A 26,456-nucleotide genomic window follows, 5' to 3' on the forward strand; every position below is an offset into this window, starting at 1 on the left:
CTCTCGTAAAGAGGCCAGGGAACCCGATTGCATGTTGATGGGGATGGTGGAGCCAGCGCTAATTACAGGCTGGTGGTCAGAGAGGAGGCCAGAGCAAAAAGATCTTTAGCCAGTTCACCCTGCAAAAGGAGCCAAACCACCAGCCTGGAAATGGAGTTGTTCCAGGCAAAAGATTTGGGTCTCCGTCTTACTGGCAATGAGACTAAGACACTGCCTTGGGCTGAGTTCTCCTGGAAGTGAAGCTTGAGATGAGGATTTGGGTGCAAGTGGTTTACTTGGGAGGTGATCCCAGGAAGCGGGAGTCAGGGAGTAGGGGAGTGAGGCAGGGAGACGAAGGGGTATAGTAATGAGAGGTGGCTTCTGGAGGCATCTGGGGCTCGATGCCACTGGGACCTCAAAGACCCTGAGTGGGACACGTCTCAGAATTGTCTCACTGAGGGGCAAGGGAGCTGGGGTACTTATACACCACTGGCATCAGTGGGGGTTTCTCTGGTGGCTCAGATGGTAAAGAATCTGCCTGCGATATGGGAGACCTGGGTTCAATCCCTGGGTCAGGAGGGAATGGCTACCCACTCCAAACTGTTCCCTGGAGTACCAATGCCCCAGCATCTCCAGCCCAACCCTCAGGCAGCAAGTCATGGATAGATGCTGCAGCCAGCCACCAGTGCATGGGAATGGTGAGTGGCAAGGGTCAGGGGCAGGGCACAGACTGTGTCCTTTACAGCGGCAACCAAAGAGAAATTCAGCTCTTATTATCACCCATGAGAGGGTCAGGGGTGGGGGGCCGCTGCAGAGGAATCTGAGCTGACTGAGGACATGCAGATGCCAGAGATGTGGGAGAAGAAGAAATTCCTAAACAAGAGTGACCATCATTTTTTAAAAGGCCTGGACCAATGGTGGAATGTGTAAGACTGTCATGGGAAAGACAATTCGTGCTCCATTCACAGAACCACGGTTCACCCCTCCCATTTCTACTCAGTGGATAAACTCAGGTTCCCCCTTCTATGTACCGGGCACCATTAGGAATACAGGGATGCAGCCCTAGGATGCAGAGCAGGAAGCTGGAGATGATGAGCTGCCACAAAAGTGGAGAGGATGCGTGTGAGGGACTGTGAAGCTTCCCGGAGCTCGGCCCCAGCGATGAGCTGGGAGGATGGTCTGTTCCCAGCACTTGCAGCTCAGACACAGGACCAGTGGCATGGTGGTAGAAGCAGGGTTTGGGGCACCTTCAGGAATCAGCAAGCAGCCTTGAAGAAGTGGTGGGAGCAGAGGCAACATGGAAGGGAGGCTGGCAGGGTGGATAGGTCCAGCTTACAAAGAGTGTGGAACTCCAGACAAAGCAGCGTGCATGTAATTCATTAGAAAACGGGGAGAAGTTGAAGGGCTTCTTTGGGGAGGATTGTTAAAACAGAGACAAAATAGACTCAGTTAGAGACATGGGGTATTGCTTAGGGAGCTCTAGACCTTGAGCAGCTTCCTTCTCAACTGGTCAATGTGGGTAAGGAGAGATTTATCTCCAGTGGAAGCCAGGCCAGGGCAGGGAGGAGGGCACGAGCAGAGGTGGAGATGGCAACACTCTGGGGTCACATGCTGGGGAAGGTTGACCTACAGGGGAAGGTCCTTCCCCACCCCAGCCCCGGACATCCTAGACAGCCCTGATGGGAGTGGACTGAGTGGCTGAGAATGGGGACAGGGCAGGGAGGAGCAGCCTCCGGGGAGCACTCATCACACCCCTTGAGTAAGGAAGCCAACCAAGACTCAGCAAATGGTTTCAGGAGCAGGGACATCAGACCGGGCAGGAAGGACAGCCTGAACCAGCAATGAGAGATGTGTGAGGGACCCCTCCTGCTCTCTAGAGGGGACTGTTTCTCCCAATCCACCCATAAGCCCCAATACCAGCTCCTTCCAGTTCGCCCCATCATGCACCTCTGGGCAGGGGTGGCCCCAGGGACTCTGGCTGGGCCCACAGCCAGGCTCCAACCAGCACATCAAAAACCCACTGAAGATTATTAGAATCTGTATTTCACATGCCATGCCTCCACATTTACGCCTGCAGGTAACCCTACACCTTATGATGTCTGCCTTATTATGCTGAAAGTGAAATCCAGTCCTTTCCAGCAGCAAGCAGATGCTTCCCAGGGAGTGCACAGGAAATGGTTACCAGATGCAGGTACAAACCGCCTGCCTGGCCAGGTCAGCAGCCCCGGGGCCCCATCTGCACTGACGTCCACCTGCACGTACCTAAGGGCACTTAATTCACACGAGGAGAGTTGGGGCCTAAGGAGTCCCCGGTTGAGCACATGGTGAAGTCCTGGTTAACTGTTGCTACAATCCTTCAAGGCCCTGATGTGGCCAGAGGACCCATGAATGTGAGCTCTGCAAGAAACTAAGTATACAGTCTCATCCATGGGTTGAAAGAGACTTGTTTTAAAGAAAAAATTAATGTTATTTACAGTCTACAGGGTATAAGACAGAAAGGGAGGGAATTCCCTAGTGGTACAGTCAATAAGAATCCACCTGCCAATGCAGGGGACACCGGTTTGACCCCTGGTCTGGGAAGATTCCACATGCTGTGAGTGGGGCAACTAGGGCCACATGCCACAACTACCGAAGCCCCTGTGCCCAGAGCCTGTGTACCCAGAGCCCGTGCTCCGCACAAGAGAAGCCACCACAATGAGAAGTCCACTCACCGCAATGCATAGTAACCCCCACTTACCACGACTAGAGAAAGCTTGTGTGCAGCAACAAAGACCCAGCATGGCCAAAAATAACAAATAAATAAATTTTTTAAAAAGACAGAAGTGGAGGCCCTCTTCAGAGGGGGCACAGGTATGTTCCACTCCCACTCAGCAGGCCCAGAGGCAGCCACTAAGGAGTCTGGGTGACAGTTTCCTGCATGGTTCAGAGAGAAGACTGAGTTGGCTGTGATCACACAGCCGGTTCATAGCAACCCAAGAACACAGACGCAGGACCCTGCACTCCTAGTACCAAACTCTGTTGTTTCTACCACCCAAGCTCCAAAGCTTCAGGCCGCTGAAAAGTCACGTCATGCTGCTTTGTTCCTTGGGGTTTGAGGGACTACAGAGCATCCAGAGAGGACCAGCTGTAAACAGAAAGGAGGTGAAAAATAGTGAGTACAGAAGTGTATGGTACACCGTGCCTCCAAAACCAGATATGACAATCGTTTCTCTTTTAAAAAAAAAAAAATTTTTTTTATGTGAACCATTTTTTAAGTCATTATTGAATTTGTTACAATATGTTTTGATTTTTTTGATGGTGTGGCATGTAGGATCTTAGCTCCCCAACCAGGGCTTGAACCCCCTGCATTGGAAGATGAAATCTTAACCACAGGACCATCAAGGAAGTCCCATGACAATCGATTCTTAGCCACACACCACTGATTGATCACTGTGGTTTGATGGTTTACTTTTTCTTGATTTCTTTATTATTTATTACTTTTAACAGTACTAAAATTCAGGAATTTTCCTCTGTCTTTCCAGGAAACCACCTATCTAAAAACTGATAACTTTGTGATCCTAGCTTTCTTTTACCTCCTGTGTCCAGCTGATTACCAAATTCAAGAAAATCTTTAAAAATAGCTTTCCCCCCATCCCTCACCACATCCTGGTAGTTTCCCCAGTTCAATTCCTCGTGTTCCCTAGGAACTCACTGCAGGGTCTCCCATAGCTCCCCACCATGCCTATCCTGTGCCCAAGATTGGTGGCTGTCCCTTGAAGCATCCAGCAGTATCTGCTGCTGCTGCTGCTAAGTCACTTCAGTCATGTCCGACTCTATACGATCCCATAGACGGCAGCCCACCAGGCTTCCCCGTCCCTGGGATTCTCCAGGCAAGAACACTGGAGTGGGTTGCCATTTCCTTCTCCAATGCATGAAAGTAAAAAGTGAAAGTGAAGTTGCTCAGTCATGTCTGACTCTTAGCGACCCCATGGACTGCAGCCCACCAGGCTCCTCCGTCCATGGATTTTCCAGGCAAGAGTACTAGAGTGGGGTGCCATTGCCTTCTCTGCCAGCAGTGTCTAAACACCAGTAAGAACGTATGCCTCCTGCCCTCCTTACACTGTGGGACAAGGCTGTGCTCTGTAGGGGGAGCAGGGGATTCTACCAGGTGAAGGAGGGTCTCCTCCAGGATGCTAAATTCAAGAGGGGTAGGCACCTCCCTCCCCGTAGCACCCCTTAATATCCCTTATAACACACTTGTGTTATCTCAACCAAGCCTTCTTGGAACTGTCTCCTGTTTTCAGCCTAAATGTCTTGTCGAGGTAGTAAGTTCTGAACATTTACTCTCACATCTCTGTTAAAACTGTCCAAACCCACCTCCTCTGAAGTTTAGGCAGTGTAGGACCTGGGTGGAGTTGAAGATCCTTAACTCCAGTGAACAAGTTCATAGCCCCCTATCCATTCCCTTCATGATCACTTCCACATCTGTAAGATGGAGATGTGCCCAGCCTTGTCCCAGAGTACAAGGAGGGCAGGAGGCATGCATTCTTATTGGTGCTGAGACACTGCTGGATGCCTCAAGGGACAGCCACCAATCTTGGGCACAAGACAGGTGGGGTGGGGAGCCAAATATTAATAGTAGCTACGTCTTAGGATGATTGTGGGGCTAACTGAAAGTAGGCATTCTAAGCACCAAGCATAATGCCTGGCTTGGGATCAGTGCTCAATAAATGTTGACGTAAAGAAACAGGGAATTCCCTGGCAGTCAGTGGTTAGGACTCCATGCTTCTACTGCAGGGAGCCCGGGTTTGATCCCCGTCAGGGAACTGAGTTCCCGCAAGTTGTACAGTCAAAAAAAAAAAAAGTAAGTCCTCTGCTTAGTAAACTTTTTTTAAAAAGAAGAAAGAAACAGCACCCCGGATGCCTGCAAGGCCAAAAAGGAAAGAATATTAATATTTCTTGAGCTTACCTACTGGCAAGGCATGGTGCCAAGTGTTCTCATAAGCTATGTCAGTTCATCTGCTTGTCTACCCCTACTATACATTTCTATCCCAATTTTACCATTTTATAAATCAGAAAACTGAAGAACTGTGAAGTTCCTCGATCAGGATTTCTAAACAAGTCAGTCTTCTTTGAGATGCAAATGATTAAAGCCAACTCAGCCAACTTTACACCAAAGGGACTCAATGTATCCGACGACACAAGTTTCCCTCACTGTCCAAAATTAGTGTTAAAGCAAAGAGGCAATTACCTTGGGACTCATCTTCCTTAGGGATGCACAGAATAAATCGATATAAAGCACAGACGCTCACAGACACAGTTCAAAGCTATGGCGGTATGCTGCTCAGAAGCTGAGTGTAGCTCCCAGGGAAGGAGCTTGGTGGAGCCACTCTCTGGTACATACTGCCTCCACAATTTGCCTCTGCAAAACAAACACTGAACGCTATTTTTGCTTTCCTCTTTTTCACAACAGCAAATATCCTCTTCAGATTTCTCTTGGTTAGCAATAACAAGTACTAACGCTGTGCTTTCATAAAATCAAAGTACTGTAGAGTGAACTTTCAAAAAGCAAGAGATACCTGTACAATCACGTGTTTAAGAAGCAAACCCTGCAAGGGGTGGCAGCCTGAGAGTGACCAGAAGCAGGGGTTCAGATACCCTGGGCCTCTCTCTCCACCTCCCGTCTTTGCTCCAATGCACGTGGCAGTTAGCATCTGCCTACATTCCCTCCTGGCTGTCATCCACAGCATTGGTCAGCAGAGGACTGACTCCATTACTCAATTTCAGTTTCAGAAATCCCAGGGAAAGACTCTGATTGGCTCAGCTTGGGCCAGAGACCTGTCCCTTAACCAATCAGCTGTGACCAGGGAGGTGTGGCCATATGAGATCTGCAGCTTCCCACTGAACCACGGGAGCAGCCTCCAGAACGGCTCCCAAAGGAGAGGGGTGTGGGGCGTGCCACAAAGTACTATCGGACTGTAGTTACCTCGCCAGTAAGTGGAAGAGTCTGGATTTATGCCCAGGTTTATTGGGTTCCAAAGCCCACATTCATTCTCTGACGCATGCTGCCTCTCTGAGGCGCTAAATGTGCACTCCTATATTAGGAAATCAGAGTTGGTCAGTCTGACTCTCCAGAAAGTTAAAATAAATGTACTGTCTAGGCAATAATAGCCATGGATACTTTTGGCATCCAAAGCCAAATGAAGGGCAGCACCAGACTGGGAGCCATACTGTCCATCTTCTATTTCATAGTCATGGTTATCACTACCTCTGTGACTACTTTATTTAAATCATCTTTTTAAATTTTACTAAACTCTGTCCTCAGCCTGGATGAAAAGTGAGGTTTTCTGGTAAATAGAGAATTTCTTTAGGTATTATGTTTAGAGTCCTGATTTTCTGAATATGGACAACATAGGTGTGTGTGTGTGTGTGTGTGTGCGCGCGCACGCGCGTGCGCTTAGTCACTCAGTCGTGTCCAACTCTTGCGACCCCATAGACTTTAGCCTGCCAGGTTCCTCTGTCCATGGGATTCTCCAAGCAAAAATACTGAAGTCGGTTGGTACAACATAGATTGTTAGTGTTAAAAAAAAAAAGCGATTTAAAAAAAAAAAGGAGGGGGTAGATCTCAAAATTATTGAATATCTCCTTCCTTCTCATTTTATATGAACAAATGATGACCAGGGAGGGAAAGCAATTCCCCACAGCCAGTTGGTGGAGAGCTGGGCCACTGTCCAGGTCTCCTTGTTTCTGGTCCAGTGGCCAGCCCCTCTCTCACTCTGTCTTTTCTGGAACACACAACACAATGTTGTATTGTGTTATGTTATACCAAACAGAGTTCTGGTGCAAGATTTTATTTTTAATGATCCAATAAGCACCTCTGTTTTTAGGATTTTATTTAATTCTGCTTTTAAGAATTTATTTAATGGGTAGAACATATTCCATAAATTCTTAATTTTCTCATAGATGTTCATAATATCTTTCACCTCCTGGCCTTACTTAAAATCCTGCTGGCCTCTGAGAACATCACTTCCTTTGAGTCTTGTAAAGTAAAAGCCATTCTTCCTCATACCTGGTGGACCAGAGGCTCGTATGTGTTGATAGTCCTCCACGGATCTTTCATCTTACGGAACATCTTTCCAGCGGTGTCACTGACTCCGTTCCTTCTGGACTTTCTTTTCAAGATGTTTGTGTGGTGACCAGAATCTGACAATAGAGACTGTGTCTGCCTCCAAAGAAGAAGTAATGCCAAGCTATGGCTTATTATAAAAGATTCGACCTCTGAACTCAGCGTTCCTCTCCTGAAACATCGCTTACTTCAAATGTATGTATCACTTGATGATCTTTGCATCACCCTGTAGGAACTGGGGCTCAAAGAATCAATGCAAGTGATAATCCTCTGGTTACTGATATTGCTGTGAGTAATAAACTATCCTCTGTCTCTGACCCAGGAATTTCAAATGTTCTGCCAGCACCCATGAAGCTGTGTCAGTCTTAACAGTTTATAAGTAGGCAAAATTGCAGACCCTGCATAGTTCCTGACACAGAAATGAGATCCACCTCCTCATTCAGCAACACCACTTCCTGATCACTCCCTCTCCACTCCTGTTAGAATTCCCTGATGGGTTTCCATCTCACTTGGCAAGACCACTCTAGCTCTCTTCACTCTGTCATCTAATAACTACTCTCTCATCCAGTGGCACCTGTCTCCTCACCACAAGTCCTGCCATTGATTCTGGAGGAGTTCACAGGTCACATGAACAATCCACCAACCCTCCTCACCTCTCAGTTCCTTTATCACCTCAGCTCCTCTGAATGACTCCTCCATTCCCTCTTAGCCACAAGCTCTCACTGGCCACACTTTGAACAATGTCAACACCAGTAACTGCTCTGTTCAGAAGGTAGATCATTCTCTATTTTCATCACTCTATTCTGATCAAAGTGATCATGCTGTAATTTTGCTATTGTCTTTTTTAATTCTAAGAATTCTATTTGATTTTCAAATTTGTGTCCTTTTTAATGGTTTCCCATTCCCCGTAGATACTTTTCAGCTAATTTTCTACTTCTTTAAACAAAATGAGCAGAGTTTTTTCAAAATTTGTGTCTGATAATAATATCTGAAATCTGTTACATCTGTGGGTTGCTCCTGGTATATATTTTTATGTTATTTAGCTATCTTTGACTATGTGCTAGTCATTATATAATACTTGAAAAATTATTTGTAGAGGATATATATCTGGTAACCTTAGTTTAGAACTAAGATTTAATCCAAGGTCAAGGTTTGAATTTCCCTGGACTACTCATGTAGTACAAATCTGAGCTGCAAGACTGTGTAAGAGATGGTTTAATTCAGTTCACTTGCTTTAAAGCTTCTTAGGAGGCCCACTCATAATGGGGAAAGTTTTCTGTTAGACTCTATACTTTTTTGCTGGCCTTTGACTTAACTTTGTCAGATAAAACAGAGGTTCAGATTTGCTAAAATGTCAAATTCCCTCAGGTCAAAAGCAGATTCTTTGCTCACTTACCTCTCTGGCTTCTTTTTTTCCTTTAATGTTGACCTGGTAATTCCTTACTATCTTGTGCTTTTTACTGATCTTGTTACTTTTAAGAAGATGATTTTATATTTTATCCAGCATTTGTGGTTATTTTCAGCAGGCAAGATAGTCCCAAAAAACCTACACCATTACCTGGAACCTAAGTTCTTAATAGCCCATTCTCTGTCAACAAACACCCATTTCTTCTAGGAGGAAAACACCTATTCTCCTCCACTAATCTCACAGCATCTGTTTTTAACTGTATTGAGACCTCTAGATCTTTAGCTCCTTCATTTCTTCTAATATATCAGACCCTCTGTTTCTATTCCCTTCTTTATATCATGATTCATCACCAGCCTCTGTCTTACAAAAACTCTTAATCCCTTTGCCCCACTTTTTCCTTCCCTTAGATCCACCTGGAAAAAGCTAATCCTAGGTTGAGGCAAGCTGCCCTGCTTTTATCTTTTTCTAATATTTATTTTTACTTATTTATTTTTTTGGCTGTGCCGCATCTTAGTTGCTGCCCACAGGATCTTTAGTTGCAGCACGACAACTCTTAGTTGTGATATGGTATCTAGTTCCCTGACCAGGGCTGGAACCTGGGCCCCCTGCATTGGGAGCATGAAGTCTTAGCCACTGGACCACGAGCGAAGGGCCAGGTTTCTTTGCTTCTATATTCATGCTGCTGAATACAGTGAAACTCACCAAACCACTCACTTTGGTGCCACTCTTCCCTCCGGTCCATGACAACAGCGGGGGCCCCGTCACCACCCAGTAGACATCCTCTATGACACAATCCGCTGCCGTGACCATTTTTCCCAACAGCTTTGTTAAACTTTCCCCTCACAGAAAGCCCTACACCTTCTCACCAGCCCCCCTCCTCAGAAGATGCTCACGCCTCCTGGTTCACCCAAGACAGTCACATCTTCCCATTTCTCCACCTCTGGTTCCTTGTCTTGTAGCTCCTCTGCATCCATGTCCGCCCTTGTCTCTTTCTTATCTGTGTCACAGGCAAGAGTCTCCTTCCTCCTAAGGCACTTCCTTCCACCTGGCTGCACCTTCCCTCCCCTTCCCTTTCTAAGGAACCTCAGACCAATAACTGCCCTTAATCCTTTCTCTTTTCCAGTGGCTCCTTCCCATTATCTTGTATCTCTCAAATTCTTCCTGTTTTAAAAGGAGCTCTTTCTTTCAACTTTACAGTCCTTTCAAGGATGTATTCTTGGCTCTGCTTCTCCGATATGGAGCAGTTAGTTCTCCTACCAATCCCCACTGCACCCCAAGATTATAGTCCATTTACTTATATTGCAATTTCTCCCCAAACGACAAGTTCCTGGAGGGCTGGTGGCTCAGATGGTAAAGAATCCCCCTGCAATGCTGGAGACCTGGGTTCAATCCCTAGGTTGGGAAGTTTCCCTGGAGAAGGGAACAGCTACCCACTCCAGTATTCTTGCCTGGAGAATTCCATGGACAGAGGAGCCTGGTGGGCTACAGTCCATGGGGTTGCAAAGAGTTGGACACAACTGAGCAACTTTCACTTCACTGGAGGGCTGGGACTTTGTCTTAATCACTGCTGCATCCCCAACTTCTAGCATAGAATTTGTGGGAGGAGCACAAGAGTAAGCTGGGGTCAGGTTAGGCCCAGCAGCCCACACTAGTCACTGTGTACTGGTTACCAGGGAATTCTGCTTTGATAGGAGGCCAACTGGCCGAGTGCTAACTTTACAGCATTACTGATGCTATGCAGTTCTTTTCAGTCTATGGAAACTCTGGCTTCATTTAGTTAGTATCTAATTTGCGGGTTAATAAGTCTTTGTCTGAAGGTCTTAGTGCACAATGCAGGACTAGGATCACCTTTCTCAGACTCCCCTGGGGCATGGGGTGGGGGGATAAGTATGTTTTGAGGCAACTGACTCTTTGTATAATTTACAGGATCTCAGTCTGGGCATATTACTCATTAGGGTTTATTTACCTTTTGTGGTGGCCTAGAAAAAGCCAAGCTTAATGAAGTGGTTACCAAAAGTCTTTAACATCATATTTTCCACAGAGTTCATAAAAATATTGACAGTGGACTTTGCTGGCACATTGCATCTTTCAAAAAGATGAACAAAAATGATAGCATATTGAACTGGCTTTTTATAAAGTCCTCATAGCAAGAAGCCTGATGGGGTTTATTCTCCAGGACAGCAAGTTAGACCTTCCAATGGATGGTGAGTAAGTTGACCGCAACACTATCCTCCTCTGGGTCTCAGTTTCCTCACTATAAAATAAGAATCATGCATAAAATGAGCTTTAAGGTTGTGTGTGTTTCAGAATGAAATAAACTATTCTTTCTAAATTCATCCCTAAGACAAAAATTGCCTTTGCTTTCAAGGGAGAGACAATGAGGAATGTCATTTTTCTCTCTAAAATGCTCCACAGTCAGCAGAGATGGCCATAATGTTGAGAGACACGATGATGGTCCTCAAGACCCAAGTCCTATGTTCCCAGTAGGATTTCTTGGCTGCAGCCTTCCTGGGTCACAGCCTGATTTGCCCTAGGGCTGGCTTGCATTGAACCTTTTCAACTCCCCTCACTTCCTGCTGAGGTGTTCTGCCAACCTTCCCTGCAGACTCCTCGGTAGGGAGAAGCGAGAATGATCAGAGACACCTAAAACCTCAGTGGGTAAACCTTAGTGATCATCTGTGTGGTTTTCAAAATCACCTGAGATGATGATGATGACAATAGAGGAGGAGGAGAAGGGAAAGGAAGAAAAGGAGGAGAAGGAGATGAAGAAGCGGGTGTCAGTGCTTATGATGCTATGGATAATGACGTTGGTGATGACAAAGATGGTGATGCTGATGCTATACTGATGATAAAGACAAGACCACTATGACATGACATAAAAAGTAATAGCTGGGGGACTTCCCTGGTGGCCCAGTAATTGAGAATCCACCTGCCAGTGCAGGGGACGTGGGTTCAATCCCAGGTCGAGGAAGATTCCGCATGCTTCGGAGCAACTAAGCCTGTGTGCCACAACTACTGAGCCTCTGCTCTAGAGCCTGTGCTCTGCAACAAGAGAAGCCACAGCAACGAGAAGCCCTCGCACCACAACAAAGAGTGCCTCCCACTCACCGCAGCTGGATGGGGCCCGTGCAGAGCAATGAAGACCCAGCGTAGCCAGAAATAAATAAGTAGATAAAATTATATTTTTAAAAGTAATAGCTGTTGGGCATGTGTATCAATTAGGATACATTTGGCTGCAAGTAATAGAAGCCCTACTTGGAGACTTAAATAATACAATTTTAATGATCTCACATCATAATAGCAAACCGTTATGCAATCCTTACTGCCTACCAGCATTTGTTTTATATGTTTTCTTCAGAAGTTTAGTCCTAACATCCTTCCTACAAGGGAAGTGCTGTATGGTCCCCAAATTACAGATGAGGAAACTGAGCTTCAGAAAAGTTAAGCACTTTGCCCAAGGTCGAGGGAGTGATAGAGCCAGGACTTGACTCCTTCCAAGGTGGTGTGGTCACAGGCTCTACTCTTTCCTGCTGGTAGAGGTTGAGATCTGGGTTCTGGGTTAGACAGGAGCTCAGGAACATCAGGGTGCTGAGTCAGTGTCTCTGCGATTCCCTTAGCATTCCCCTCAAGGCTACCATGGCTCCATGCCTCTCTCCACTGCCCAACAGCTCCCGGAGCAGAAAGCTGTGGGTGGAGAACACAAGTTTTTTCCTCATGCTACCTTCACTTTTGCCAGGAAGGAAAACCTCTTCCCGAAGCACCCAGGGAGTTCCTCTTACATCTCATTGACCGGAACAGGATCTCACAGCATTCCCACACCAACCCCTCAAAGGGAAGTGGGGTGGCCGTGAAGAGCTGGTTTCAGTTGAAACAGTTTTTATCTCTGAGAACTTAACATGCTGTCACCTGAATAAAACTGGGCTCGTCATCTGGAGGAAATGGGGATGGATGGTGAGTAGATCCCCCCAAGACTGGTGCAGCATGGGGAAAATGGTAAAATAATAGCAAATTGCATTGAGTGCTATGGAGGACCCATGCAGGATGGTGTGGTGGATATTTAAAGAAGGGATCTCACTTGGAAGAGTCAAGGAAGACCGCCATGAGGTCACATGTAAACTGAGACCTGGAAGGTGAGAAGGAATTAGCCAGCGACCAAAGGGGGAAATGTTGTAGGCAAAGGCAGCCATTTGTGTAACAGGTTCTGAAGTGGGAAAAAAGATTCACTTATTTAGTGAAGTGAAAGTCATTCAGTCATGTCCAACTCTTGGAGACCCCAGGGACTATACAGTCCATGGAATTCTCCAGGCCAGAATACTGGAGTGGGTAGCCTTTCCCTTCTCCAGGGGATCTTCCCAACCCAGGGATCAAACTCAGATCTTGCACATTGCAGGCAGATTCTTTACCAGCTGAGCCACAAGAGAAGCCCTTCATTTATTTAAGGAATCCAGAGAAAGCCAGTGTGCCTGGAGCATAGGAAGGAAAGGAGAAAGCTGAGGGCCAGAGAAGGCAGAGCCTGGGCCGTGGTGAGGAGGTCAGCTTTTCTCCCAAGAACAGCAAAAATCTACCAGTGGGCTTACCAGGCTGCTGACAGCCAGCCTTTGGGTGGAAAGGAGAAGAGGTGGTCTTTCAGGGAAAGGCAAAGCTGTCAAGAGAGAAAATAAAAGCTAAGAGACTATATGGGATTGTCTCATGAATGCTAACCAATGTTAACCAATGTTATTCATAAAGTGTTTAAATCTTCCGAAGGACACAGGAACTGTAATGACTGGGCTATTTTAAAGCCGTGTATGTCTGTGTCTGTGTCTTTGTGTATGTGTGTGTATGTTCCAGAGAAGGCAATGGCACCCCACTCCAGTACTCTTGCCTGGAAAATCCCATGGACGGAGGAGCCTGGTAGGCTGCAGTCCATGGGCTCGCTAAGAGTCGGACACCACTGAGCGACTTCACTTTCACTTTTCACTTTCATGCATTGGAGAAGGAAATGGCATCCCACTCCAGTGTTCTTGCCTGGAGAATCCCAGGGACGGGGGAGCCTGGTGGGCTGCCGTCTATGGGGTCGCACAGAGTCGGACATGACTGAAGCGACTTAGCAGCAGCAGCAGCAGCAGCAGTGTATGTTCCAGAAAGTCCTTGGAAATTTTAAGCACTAATAAAAAGAAAAGATACTTCGGAGTTTTAGGAGACTTGAAACAGCTTGCACAGTTAAAATCCACCCTCAAACCCAACACCCACACACTTCCTGATAAATGTCTGCTGGAAAACAATTCATACTGAAGCCATACCTGAGTAAGAATGGGAGGGTCAGTTGAGTTTGGATAGCCATCCACAGACACCGGACAAGGCAAACGATAGGGACTGGGTGGCCCAGAGAGTCATGCAGGAGGGCTAATGCTGCTCCCCAACAACTAAGAATATGGAGTCCTCCACCCCGTGATGCCTGAAAAGTTCAGTGAGAGTTTGACGATATTACGCCAGGATTTCTGGAAGCCAAGTAAAAACGACCTTGAAAATAAACCACATGCTGCTGCTAATTAATCTTAGTTCCTGGCTCTTTCCAATCAGACCCTGAACTATAATCCATCTTCATTACACTTCTTTTAAAGCAAAAACGTTGCATTTCCGCATGTCTAATTAAGGAAGGAACGTTATAAGGCCTTGGGTCATAAGTCTCTTTCTGTCAAATGTGCACATCTGCTATACACACACACACACACACACACACACCAATGTTTTTAAGAACCCTTTATGGACTGTTTGCCTTGAGAATCCCAGGGATGGGGGAGCCTGGTGGGCTGCCATCTATGGGGTCGCACAGAGTTGGACACGACTGAAGCGACTTAGCAGCAGCAGCAGCATGGACTGTTTATTTGCACTCACAGGCAGGCCACTCTAGAGCCCAGGGATGAATGAGCTAGCTAAACTGCATGCCATCATAGTTGTGTCAGCCACTGGCCCTCCTCACTCATGTCCCCACCTTGCACACATGTATCACAGTATTACTGTGTACACACCTCGTGGGCAGCCTTGGGCTCAGGAGAGGGCTGCCTGCCCCCAGCTCCAGGAGATGAAGTAGGATTAGTCTGAACCAGAAGTGGCAATCCAGGGCCCTTTGGCACTGATTGGTTTTAAGTTGACATTTAACCCACTTCTTCTGACCAATTAGACAAAACGAGAGGTCTGTGGAAGTTTCTGGGAAAGATTCTCTTCCATGATAAAAAAAATTATAAACCCCGAATGTAGTTGGGTGTATGAGGGTGAGATGCTTGTCTCTGCAGCAGCCAGTATAGTGAAAAACTAGTGACCAGAGACCCCACTCCAGCACTCTTGCCTGGAGAGTCCCATGGACGGAGGAGCCTGGAAGGCTGCAGTCCATGGGGTCGCACAGAGTCAGACACGACTGAGCGACTTCACTTTCACGCATTGGAGAAGGAAATGGTAACCCACTCCAGTGTTCTTGCCTGGAGAATCCCAGGGGCGGGGGAGCCTGGTGGGCTTCCGTCTATGGGGTCGCACAGGGTCAGACACGACTGAAGCGACTTAGCAGCAGCAGCAGCAGCAGTGACCAGAGACAGAAAACTTTCCTACTTGTGTGGAACTACCAAAGACGTGACTTTGGGATTTTGGAGAACTTGGGGGGAAAGTGTTGGGAATAAGTTGTGATGTCTCTGAGGACCTGTCTGGTTATCATTGTCTAACTACATGATTTTGACTTGGGATCCCAAGTCAGGTTAGAATGGTTTAAAACTCAGCTTTGAGTTGGACTACACCTCGTAGGTAGGAACCAAAGTCATGTTTGAGAGTCTAGTGATAGGTGTTTCCCAGCTTGAGATGGGTCCTTTCCACTGACACGTTCCTCACCTCCATTTCCATCACCTTCCCCACAACCCTAGATGAATCATAAGGTACGGTAGATTTTCATTTTCCCACTTGTTGATGGGATTTCCCAGTTGGCTCAGTGGTAAAGAATCCACCCGCTAAGCAAGAGACCTGGTTTTGATCCCTGGTTGGGAAGATCCCCTGGAGAAGGAAATGTCAACCCACTCCAGTATTTTTGCCTGGGAATTCCTCTGGACAGAGGAGCCTGGCAGGCTACATAGTCCATGGGGTCACAAAAGAATTGGACACATCTTAGCAACCAAACAACTGTTGATGTTTAGAGGGTTCCTCCAAGCCTTGCAAATATTGTATTCATCTAAGCCCATGTATCAATATCTATTGACCCTTAAGGAGCCTCTGAGATTAACTGAAGTCTCACTCTCATTAATCTCGCCTTCTCTATCTGAAACCCATCTACCCCTCTTCATCCCCTATTTACTGCTACAGTTTGTATCCTGGAAGAACCCTTAATTCTAATCTGAGCCTAAATTACACCAACAATTATATGTCATGAAGACAGATTCAACAGCCTTTGAATTTCCTGCCTGGAAAATTTAACAATCCATCCATATGACCCCCACCCCCATCACGACCAGCTCAGCCCAGTGCTAGTTCATTCACATTAAAAGAATATACACTCTGGCAATTTAGAAGGTGTCGATGATGTCTTCTTAGAGACCATATTCACATGCATATATTTGTGTGTATTCACATGCACAGCATGGGATCTTCAAAGCCAGGCAGGAGAAAGGGGGCTGTTGAGCTGCCAACAAGTTAAATTACAATTTAAAGGGACGATCCCTCACTAGACAGATGAGAAGCTAAATCCCAAGAAGGCAAAGGTCTTGGCCAACATCCCAAAGCTCCATGCTTAAAATAAGTGAAAACAAGTGAGTTAATAGTGGTGTTAAGGATGCTGGTTTCCTGTGTAGTAAAGTGGTAGGAATGACTTTGTACATTATCCAAGGTCAAGCCTAGCTGATGTGGCGGAATTTCACAGAGCACCATAGACACCTCTTGGCTGACTCCCTGGAATGCCCCTTCAGAGGTGGGCACGGCCAGACATTTCAAGGCGAACCCCAAAGGTCATGGCTCTGTTACATGATCTGCCCGCTGGTCACAGCCATGGAAGGATGCATGACCCAAAGTGGATCAGAGACAATCTGCTTCCCCAAAATTTGAACCTGTATCAGCACACACTGGCCAGAAATCTTTGAGGCTGGGTGGTCTTAATGGGAGCCTACCAAAGAGAAGATCCAGGAACTCCAGCTGCTGAGCCATTGAAGGCAGCCCAGTTTCATTCCAGATCTTAATTGTTCAAGTCTTCCTTTGACTTGTGAGGTACCCCATAGTCCCTCTAAACAATTATTCTTCTTTGCTTAAGCTAGTCAAAGGGAGCTTCTGTAGCATGCAACCAAAACATCAAAAAAGCTTAACTAACAGAATGACAAGCTTAGTGCTCCATGGGTGCCCCAGTTTGCTGTTCCATGGACAGAGCATCTGAGAGTTCCATGGAGTGGAATTAAATAGAGTCATATGGCTTTAAATCCCCCAGAGCTGTTTACTGGGGCAAAATTAATTAATTATGGAAGGAATGATGCTAAAGCTGAAGCTCCGGTACTTTGGCCACCTCATGCGAAGAGTTGACTCATTGGAAAAGACTCTGATGCTGGGAGGGATTGGGGGCAGGAGGAGAAGGGGACAGCAGAGGATGAGATGGCTGGATGGCATCGCTGACTCGATGGACATGAGTCTCAGTGAACTCCGGGAGTTGGTGATGGACAGGGAGGCCTGGCGTGCTGCGATTCATGGGGTCGCAAAGAGTCGGACACGACTGAGCGACTGATCTGATCTGATATGGCTTTAAATCCCGCAGAGCTGTTTACTGGGGCAAAATTAATTAATTAAATGAATAAGGCTATAAAGCATCACCAACTCAAGGTTTTAAAGAAGAGCATTGGGTTTTATTGAGAATATTTAACACTGTACATAAACAGTGTCCCAAATGGATGACATTTTTGTCTAGACAATGATTAAGCTCAGAAGGCAGACACTGGGGAATGGGTCACTCATTCAGAGACCTCGGGCCAAATGTCTGGGCTCCAAATCCGGGGTTCTATCCCTGCCCCAAGCACTGCAGACCCACGAGGTAGGAGACTGGATCTTTGATCTTTATTCCATCACAAACTCACCCTCTAGCCAGAAATAAGCCATTCTGTCTCTCTGGAAACAATTTCCTCCTCTGTAAAATGGGAGTGTAGAGATAAATTACTTCTAAGTTCCCTCGTAACTACAAAATCCTCCAATTCTACTAAACCAGTCATTAGAAATCTGTTTATTCATTTTTAAGTACTGATTCCAAAAGTGGCCCTTCTGAAGCTCATTGAATGGGTTATATCTCAGAACAGATCATTGGTTTTTTTAAATATTTATATATTTGGCCGTGCCAGGTCTTCGTTGTGGCATGCAGGATCTTCTAGCTGTGGCAAGTGAGATCTAGTTCCCTGACCAGGGATCAAACCTGGGCCCGCTGCACTGGGAGCTTGGAGTCTTAGCCAATGAACCACCAGGGAAGACCCCACCCTCACTCTTGGTAAATTCCTATAGGTGAGTCTCGACACTCTCAGCTGAAATGGGAAGAAAACAGAAAAGGGACTTTTTCTGCTATATCCAGAGGATAAAAGAGGGTGGTCTGCAGTGTGATTCAGAGAGCAGAGATCTGTAGAAACCCAAAAGGAAGGACAGGGACAGTCTCCTCCTTTGCCCTCAGAGAGCAGGGTGACTTTTTGGAGGCTGGTTCCCTCACCACCTCAAGCTGCTTGTGCCAGTTTTATGAGAGAAAGAATATCATCCCAGATAGAGTGTGGCTCCAACACCCAGCAAGAGGAATTCTGGAAGGTTCTATTGCTATGTGCACACCACAAAGAAGACTCCACCGGGACACAGAGCGGGCGTCTCCTGCACTCGCATGCTAGGTCTCCTGCACACACTCACCCAAACCTGAAAGGCTGGAGCCCTGGCTCTTGGTACCTTTGCACTGAGAGAAACAAGCCTGCCGCCATGAGGCAGACGTGACAGAGGGCAGGGCACTCCCTGCTTCTTAGCACAGGAAAGAGCCGGGGTTTGACTCCCACCTTCCTAATTAATGAACAAATGTTGACTGAGCGCACACAGTGAGAACATGCTGTGCTTTAGGGTCTCCTGGGGTCATGGCTCATGGTGGAGACAGAATGGGATGATGCAGCTGGCAGGCAACCAGGGAACGGAAGCTGTTTCCACAGTCAGCACCCAGCAAGGTGATGTCCCATTACTCAGACATGGGGAGCTGTACCCGGGCATGTTTTCTTCTTCTGAGGTGGGCGTCCTGGTCACCTCGCCCATGGGGACAGGAGTCAGCCTGACCAGATACAGCTTCAAAGGGCATTTCCGGCAGGGGCCAGCCCTAATGGCCCAAAGGATGGGGAGCCCCAGGGCATAGAGATCCCCACCAGGGCCATCGAGCGCCAGCTCCAGCCCTTTTCAGAAAGACCCCCAGCAAGCTGCAGGGTGGGCAAGGGCGAGGCTCCCAGAGAAATCATAACCACACCGTTGCACTTCATTACCGAGTTTTATGGCAGGCCAGGGAGTAGGCCTTCCACGTGGAGCTCTCTCCCCCGTGAGTAATAAAAAAAGCCCCAACACGAGAGTCAGATGTGCTCTATGTTAGGAGTTTTCCATCCACCCTCAGCCTCTGAGGCTCCGCCAAGTCCCATAAAGTAGACAAAGGTCTCCGGGCTCAGGAGCCACAGAGGGAGACTCAGCAGCAGCCAGAGCAGCCAGCCCAGGGAACAGCAGGAATACAAGCAGCGTCAGTCCGGCCATCCCTGAATCTCCCCAGCCTCCCTCAAGAGGATCTGGGGCCATTCAAAGCTCTCCAGGGTCATGATTCTCAAAGTGTGGTCCCCGGACCAGCAGCTAGAAAGGCAAAGTCTCAGGCCTCCTGCATCAGTGACTCCAGGGCTCAGACTGACAATTTGGAGCTGGGTGTTAGTCAGCATAGGCTTACTCTGTGGTACCAAAATATCAGGGCTGTGAACTACAAGTTTGTCCCTCCCTCCTAGATCCTTCTCAGCGGGACACAGAAGGAGAAGGAGAGACGGAGTCTAGAAGGAGGGAAGACACAATGGAGTCCTAATAACTGAAGCAGAAATCACTCGCTCACTGCTGGAATATGTGAAGGAGTGAGCAAATGAGACAAAATAAGAACGGGACTGAGGGGACGAGGGAAGGATGGGCCTGGCTCCCCTCTGCCTCTCTGGTGTCATGTAGTCCCTCGGCAGCAAGGAGGAATAGAGAGAAGGGATCTCTCTAGTGGTTCAACGGTTAAGACTCTGCGCTTCCACTGCTGGGAGCGCAGGTTCGATCCCTGAACAGGGAACTAAATCCCACATGCTGCTCAGGGCGGCCAAAAAGTAGAAAATGAAACAAAAAAGGAGTAGAGAGCCCCCTGGGCACAGGGTCAGCGGGGCTGCGGGTGGTGTCCCAGCTCTGCCATCAACCGGGCTGTGTGGCTCTGGACAGGTGTGAAGTAATAAAAATAAATATATTGGTCTCTGCCCCTGGCTCCTGAAACAGAGCTTCTAAAACCCTTGTAATTTTCTGAGCCGTAGAACCATCTTTTGTTCTTATGAGGTGACTGTTAGCAGTCTCCTGGATGGGGGCTGAACCCAGGAAGACCAAGTCATTTGACAGTCGGAACTTACAGCCCCACTTCTCATCTTCTGGACTGGGGAGGGGGCTGGAAGTTGAGTTAATAATCAATGTGGTGAAACTTCCATTAAAGTCCCAGAAGTACAGAGTTTAGAGAGCTTCGGGGTTGCTGAACCCATGAAGGTGCAGGTGGGGACTCCAGGCCCCTCCCATATTCCACCCTGTGAACCTCGTCTTTTAGAGCCTTTATCATATCCTCTGTTATACAATAAACTGATAAATATAAGTGTTTCCCTAAATTCAGTGAGCTGTTCTAGCAAATGATTGAACACCACCAAGGAAGGGGCCGTGGGAACCCTGATTTATAGTCAATTGGTCAGAAGGACAGGTGACAACCTGGACCTCGACTGGAGTCTGAAGTGAGGGCAGGGCTGTGGGACTGAGCCCTTGCTTGTGGCTTTGGATGCTAACTCCAGAGAGAATATGTTAGACCCGAACTGAAAGGTGGGACACTCAGCTGGTGTCAGAGATTTAGGGACTGGAGAAGGAAACATCCACACATTTGGTGAGCAAAAGCGTCAGTACTTCCCTGGTGGCTCAGCAGTAAAAATTCCGCCTGCCAATGCAGGAGATGTGGGTTCGATCCCTGGATCGGGAAGATCCCCTGGAGGGAGAAATGGCAACCCACTCCAGTATTCTTGCCTTGAGAATCCCATCACAGACAAGCCTGTCAGGCTATAGTCCATGGGGTCGCAGAGAGTTGGACACGACTTAGCAACTGAGCACAGCGCCCATGCAGTAGTAGCAGAGAGTAAAGGAAGAGGCCTTTCTCCTTACAATAAATGGCTTCCCTTCCCCAGGCTTCTGCTTTCTTACCAGTAGACTGACAGAGCTGGACTATCAGAAAACAAGCCCTGGGACTTCCCTGGTGGCCCAGTGGTTAAGACTCCACACTTCAAATGCAGGGGGCAGGGGTTCGATCCCTGGTCAGGGAATTAAGATCCCACATGCCACATGGTACAGCCAAAAAAAAAAAAAGTTAAGTCTTTAGAAAACAAATCCTAATGTTAATGGCAATCCACAACCATCCACAATCAGGAAGAAGCCACTAGATGAGTGCACAGTTGGGTTTTCAGAGGAGTAAGTATAAGGATCTGTATTTGGGGAAAATGACCAAACTCTGTGTCTTGCAGATTCTATATTAACCATAAGTTATGACTCAAGAATTCCCAACAATAGTGGTCAATATGTTCTTTGCCCCAAAAGGCAGACTTCATTTGAAGGGATACTGGAAATTTAAGCTCTCCTGGCCCAAGCGCCCATCGGGGGTGTGCTTGGAGGGAGCTGGAGAGCGAGCAGAGGAGGGACCCAGGCCTTCCTTTACTGTATCCCATGCACTCTGCCCCCTCCCCCTGCCCCAGGACCCAGGGAACCACCCCTGGGCTACCTCCATGCCCACGTGCCCTCTGGCCTCTGGTTGGGTCCAGCCATGAGAGGCCCCGGGCGGGAGCTCAGAGCACAGGAGAGAGTGAGGCTTGGGGCTCCCCAGTGGCAACAGCTGGGCTGTCCTAACACAACCCCCTACACCCACACCTCCGCACAGAAACCCTCCTCTCATGTCCTATTCTTAGCGTGCCGCCGGTTTCCTGTGGGAATGTGGGGAAAGGCCAGCAATGAGGCAGATGATGCCCTGACTAAAGAGAAGGGCCTCCCAGCCCAGGGCGAGGGGGTTAGAGGGGCAAGTGGGAGACATCATGAGGGTCTGCTGAGCTAGAAAGAGCTGATCCTGGGGGTCACAGACCTGCTCCCGAGACCCTGAACCATGAGATCAAGGGGAAGGTTTCCATCAGCAGAACATGGGTCTGTGACCAATATGAGGAAATGTCGTGCAGACAGGCCCCTGCCCTCGAAGCTGCCCCTCCCCATGACATCAGCTGCAGATGGCCTAAGGGGGCACGTCTGGCTGTGCAACCCTGCCCTCCCACCCTTACTGCCACCCCTGGACCAGGCATGGACAACTGACCCAAGGGGGCCAATCGTATTTACTCCATCTCCAACTAGGAATTGGAGATCCAGCTGATGAGACAGGCAGTAACCAACAGATCTGATAGGATGCACTCTATCACCTCGGTTGTAAACTTATTAAAGTGATCACTCTGGAAGGGGATAAAGACCAAAAACATAGGAGGAGGGATGTGTTGAGAGTTAGGGATTAGCAGATGCAAACTGTTACATAAAGAATGGATAGACAACAAGGTTCTACTGGGTAGTACAGGAAACTATATTCAATATCCTAGGATAAACTATAATGGAAAAAATATGAAAAATAATGTGTGTGTATATATATATATATAAATGAATCACTTTCCTGAACAGCAGAGATTAACATGACAGTGTAATTCACTATACTGCAATTTGTTTAAAAATGTAAAAATAAATAACTCCAAAAAAAGACAAAAACTATAATGCAAGACAAAATGTTAGATAGAGCCAGGATCATTTACTAGAAATAGTTGGGATTTTACCCATGTCCTTTTATAAAGGATAAAATACATATATAATTTTAAAATACATTATATTTTAATATGTTATTATTTTCTGCATTATATAATTCTATTTATGTATATAACTGATATATATCATCTATATAATTTGTCCCCAGACTTTCCAGAATAGATTCTCCAAGCAGCCAGTTGCTAGAAGTGAGTGGGTGTGCGGGAAAAGACCCTCAGGTTTACCAAGTACTGCTTTGCTCCAGGTGCGATGCCACGTGTTGTACGTAAGTGTTATTATTTAGTCTTCACAACCCCCTGAAAGTGACAATAATCTCCCTCATTTTGGAGTCCAGAGTCTGAGGCTCAGAGAGAGGGGAGGCTGCAAGAGGTTGTTGAGCTCCTCTGGTGTGCGTAGCGTGGTTCTTAATGTCTGTGGACAAAGCTGAGCAAGCCCCGCCCCACGGAATCCACACTGCAGTGAATGAGGGGCAAGGACTAAACAGCTGGGCAGTGTGGCCCCCTTGGCTGGTGCCTGTTATGAAAAGGCATCCGGAGCGGCAAGCAAGGGGCATGGACTGGATGTGCCCGGAGTGGAGTGGGTGCAGCAAGAGAATGGCTTCAGTGGTGCCGACTGAATCCAGATGGTGCGGAGGTGAGCGTGCGAGCCATGCAGCCCTCTGGGCAAGAGCATCCCAGCAAACAGGAGCCAGAAATGCAGGGCCTGAGGCCGGCGGAGGAGCCACATGGAAGTCAGTGTGTCGGGGCCAGAGTGAACAAAGGAGGGAACTAGGAAACGAGGTCAGAGGTACAGGGGCCAGAGCGGGGTGGCACCCTCGGAAGGTCCCCGAGCGGAGGAGCTACCGGGTCTAACAAGGTCCAGCTTGGGCTTTTCAGGATCCCTGGGCGGCTCTGCAGAGAGTAGATGGAAGGGGGCACCTAGGAGGCTGCTGCAGTAACCCGGGAGAGAAATGAAGGTCCTGGCGGGGCTGAGTGCTGGCGGGGGAAGCGATGTAAAGTGGTCTGACGCTGGATGCAGTCTAAAGACAGATGCAACAGGACGTGCATACAGACTGGATGTGAGTGTGAGAGAAAGAACAAAGTCAGGAATGAGTGAGGAGGTCTGGGTCTGGCAATTGGGAAGAGGGCGTCTCAGCTACCCACTGCTATGAGACAAACAACCCCAAATCTCAGTGGCACGAAGCAACCACTTGTGCTGCTTGTGGGTCTGTGAGTCAGGAGTTTGGAAAAAGCTGGTTGGGTGGTTTGTCTCTGCTCCATGCAGTCCAGCTGGGAGGCTGGAAAATGGCACATCTCAGATGGCTGCTTCACTCATGCTGACCGCTCCTTGGTCTGTCTGTCTGTCTATCTGTTTCTCTCTCACACATACACACAAAGCATGGTAGACCCTGGGGAATCACACCTCTTACATGGCAGCTCCCTTCCATGGGCTGTGAACTGCACAAGGCTAATTAAGGGCTATGCCCCAAACTGGCGTCCCTCCCACCCTATTCTATTACTCAAAGGGGTCACAGGGCCTGGTCCATTTCAAGCAGATGAAAAATTAACTCTAGTCTTTTGGGGGGCAGGCAGCATGTGTGATCCCCAGCCAGGGATCGAACCTGCCCTTCCTGCATTGGCAGCACAGAGTCTTAACCTCTGGGCCACCAGGGAACTCCCTAACTCTACTTCTTAATGAAGATCATACTCCAGAAGAACACATGGAATGGTAGATATCACTGCAATCATCTTTGGAAAATGTAATCTGGCACAGATGACGTTAGCATTTTCTAAGACAAGGAGGGAAGTACAGGTGAGGAGTTGTTGCTATTTAGTCACTAAGTCATGTCCAACTCTTTTGCGACCCCATGGACTGTAGCTCACCAGACTTTGCTGTCTGTGGGATTATCCAGGCAAGAATACTGGAGTGGGTTGCCATTTCCTTCTCCAGGGGATCTTCCCAACCCAAGGATAGAACCCTCACTCCTGCATTAGCAGGCAGATTCTTTACGCACTGATCCACCAGGGAAGCCCATACAGATGAGGACACAAGAGCTCAGCTTCAGACATGTTGAGTTTGAGGTTCCCGTTGGTTAGGTAGGCAGAGATGGAGGCTAAAGCCCCACACCTGCCTTTACCCACCCTCCCAGCTGCCCATCCATCTGCCAGTCCTTTGGGGAACAACTTTTGACCTTTTAGTGGTTGGGCAGTTTCACAGAACTTTCTGCTGGGGAGGACGAGAGATGGAGATGAAAAGAGAGACCAAGACAGCTTCTTCCCAGGCAATGTCAGGCCCTTCGTAGTTATAATAAACCTTTCTGCTGGCTCCATCCAAGGCCCCAGCACCAAGGTGTTGTAAAAAAAAAAAAAAAGAAAAGAAAAGAGGCTCAGAGTCAATGAGAGGCAGCTGGTTGAAGCATTTCCCAGTTTCTCATATGACTCATAAATTTGTTACATGGTGAGGAAATTCCCTGAAAGCTTTTTGGCAGTCTCATCCAGTCTGACCAGTAGCTAAGAAACACATAACCTTCCAGTTAAGAAAAGGAAGGAAAACACACAGGCTTTGACACCAGGCTTAAATGGAGGGTCACTTTAAAAGCTTTCCTTCCACTGAGTTCACAACAGCTTTCTGGGAGAGATGGGAGATTTATTAGGAAGCTTGCAGTTAGAACCAGACTTTAAATGGTAGATGGATCATGGGGAGAGGTGTGTGTGTGTGCATGTGTGTGGATGAATGCATCCACATGCCTTAAGGCTTGGCTGGGATAGATAAAAAGAGACTTGGTTCCTTGAAAGGCCTTTCTCCATTTACTGAGAATGCATAGCCCCAGACACACAGATGTCCAGCCTACCCTTAGTGAAGTCAGGGCCAGGACAGAGGCAAATTATGAAGTCAGCCCCATGTCTCCTGTCACTGCCCTCAGAGAAACACTGCCCTTTCTAAGGGCTCATATTCCAGTGGTAGAGAAAGCATCAGCCCCTTTACCCAGGATGTGTTATTGTTGCTGTTAAGTCGCTAAGTTGTGTCCAACTCCTTTGTGACCCCATGGACTGTAGTCCACCAGGATCCTTTGTCCATGGGATTTCCCAGGCAAGAATACTGGAATGGGTTGGCATTTCCTTCTCCAGGGCATCTTCCTTACCCAGAGATCCAACCCTTGTCTCCTGCATTGGCAGACAGGTTCTTTATCACTGAGTCACCAGGGAAGCCCACCCAAGATGTAACTTCAGGCAAACTGTCTCACCTGTTTGTTAGAAGCCAGGATGATGATTAGCTTGGGGAAGGAGGGTGGGGCAGTGCCCAGAAGGGGCACGAGGGGGCATTCCTGGGACACTGGTGATGTTCCACATCTTCTGGGTGGTGGTCGTCAGAGGTGTTCACTTTGTGCTAATCTATCAATATCTTTGACCAAATCTAGTGACTCAATTATTTTTAGACAAGTAGCATGCTACTTTGGAGAAGGCAATGGCACCCCACTCTAGTACTCTTGCCTGGAAAATCTCATGGATGGAAGAGCCTGGTAGACTGCAGTCCATGGGGTCGCTAAGAGTCAGACACAACTAAGCAACTTCACTTTCACTTTTCACTTTCATGCATTGGAGAAGGAAATGGCAACCCACTCCAGTGTTCTTGCCCGGAGAATCCCAGGGATGGGGGAGCCTGGTGGGCTGCCATCTACTGGGTCGCACAGAGTCAGACACAATTGAAGTGACTTAGCAGCAGCAGCAGCAGCAGCAGCATGCTACTTGATATCTGGCAGCACATGAGTGTCAACCGATGTTATCTCCCAGTTTTTGAGGCAGAACTCTCTCCATAGAATGTGTTCTCTATATGTATGTTATACTTCTATTAAAAGTCAATTTTTTTTCAAATACCTTTTCTACGTGCTCCTCAATTTCCTCATCT

General features: G+C 47.7%; 1 long non-coding RNA gene across 1 annotated transcript; it reads right to left on the bottom strand.

Annotated features, from left to right (window-relative positions):
- Positions 1-2,771: 2,771 nt before the first annotated feature.
- On the bottom strand, positions 2,772-5,598 carry LOC123328409. The gene is made up of 2 exons (XR_006543217.2): positions 5,210-5,598; positions 2,772-3,103 (listed from the first exon to the last, which is right to left on the bottom strand). It is a non-coding gene; the product is annotated as an uncharacterized LOC123328409 (long non-coding RNA).
- Between the last annotated feature and the right edge of the window lie 20,858 nt (positions 5,599-26,456).

The sequence above is a fragment of the Bubalus bubalis genome, chromosome 2, assembly GCF_019923935.1.
Source record: "Bubalus bubalis isolate 160015118507 breed Murrah chromosome 2, NDDB_SH_1, whole genome shotgun sequence".
In the NCBI taxonomy this organism is placed as follows: domain Eukaryota; kingdom Metazoa; phylum Chordata; class Mammalia; order Artiodactyla; family Bovidae; genus Bubalus; species Bubalus bubalis.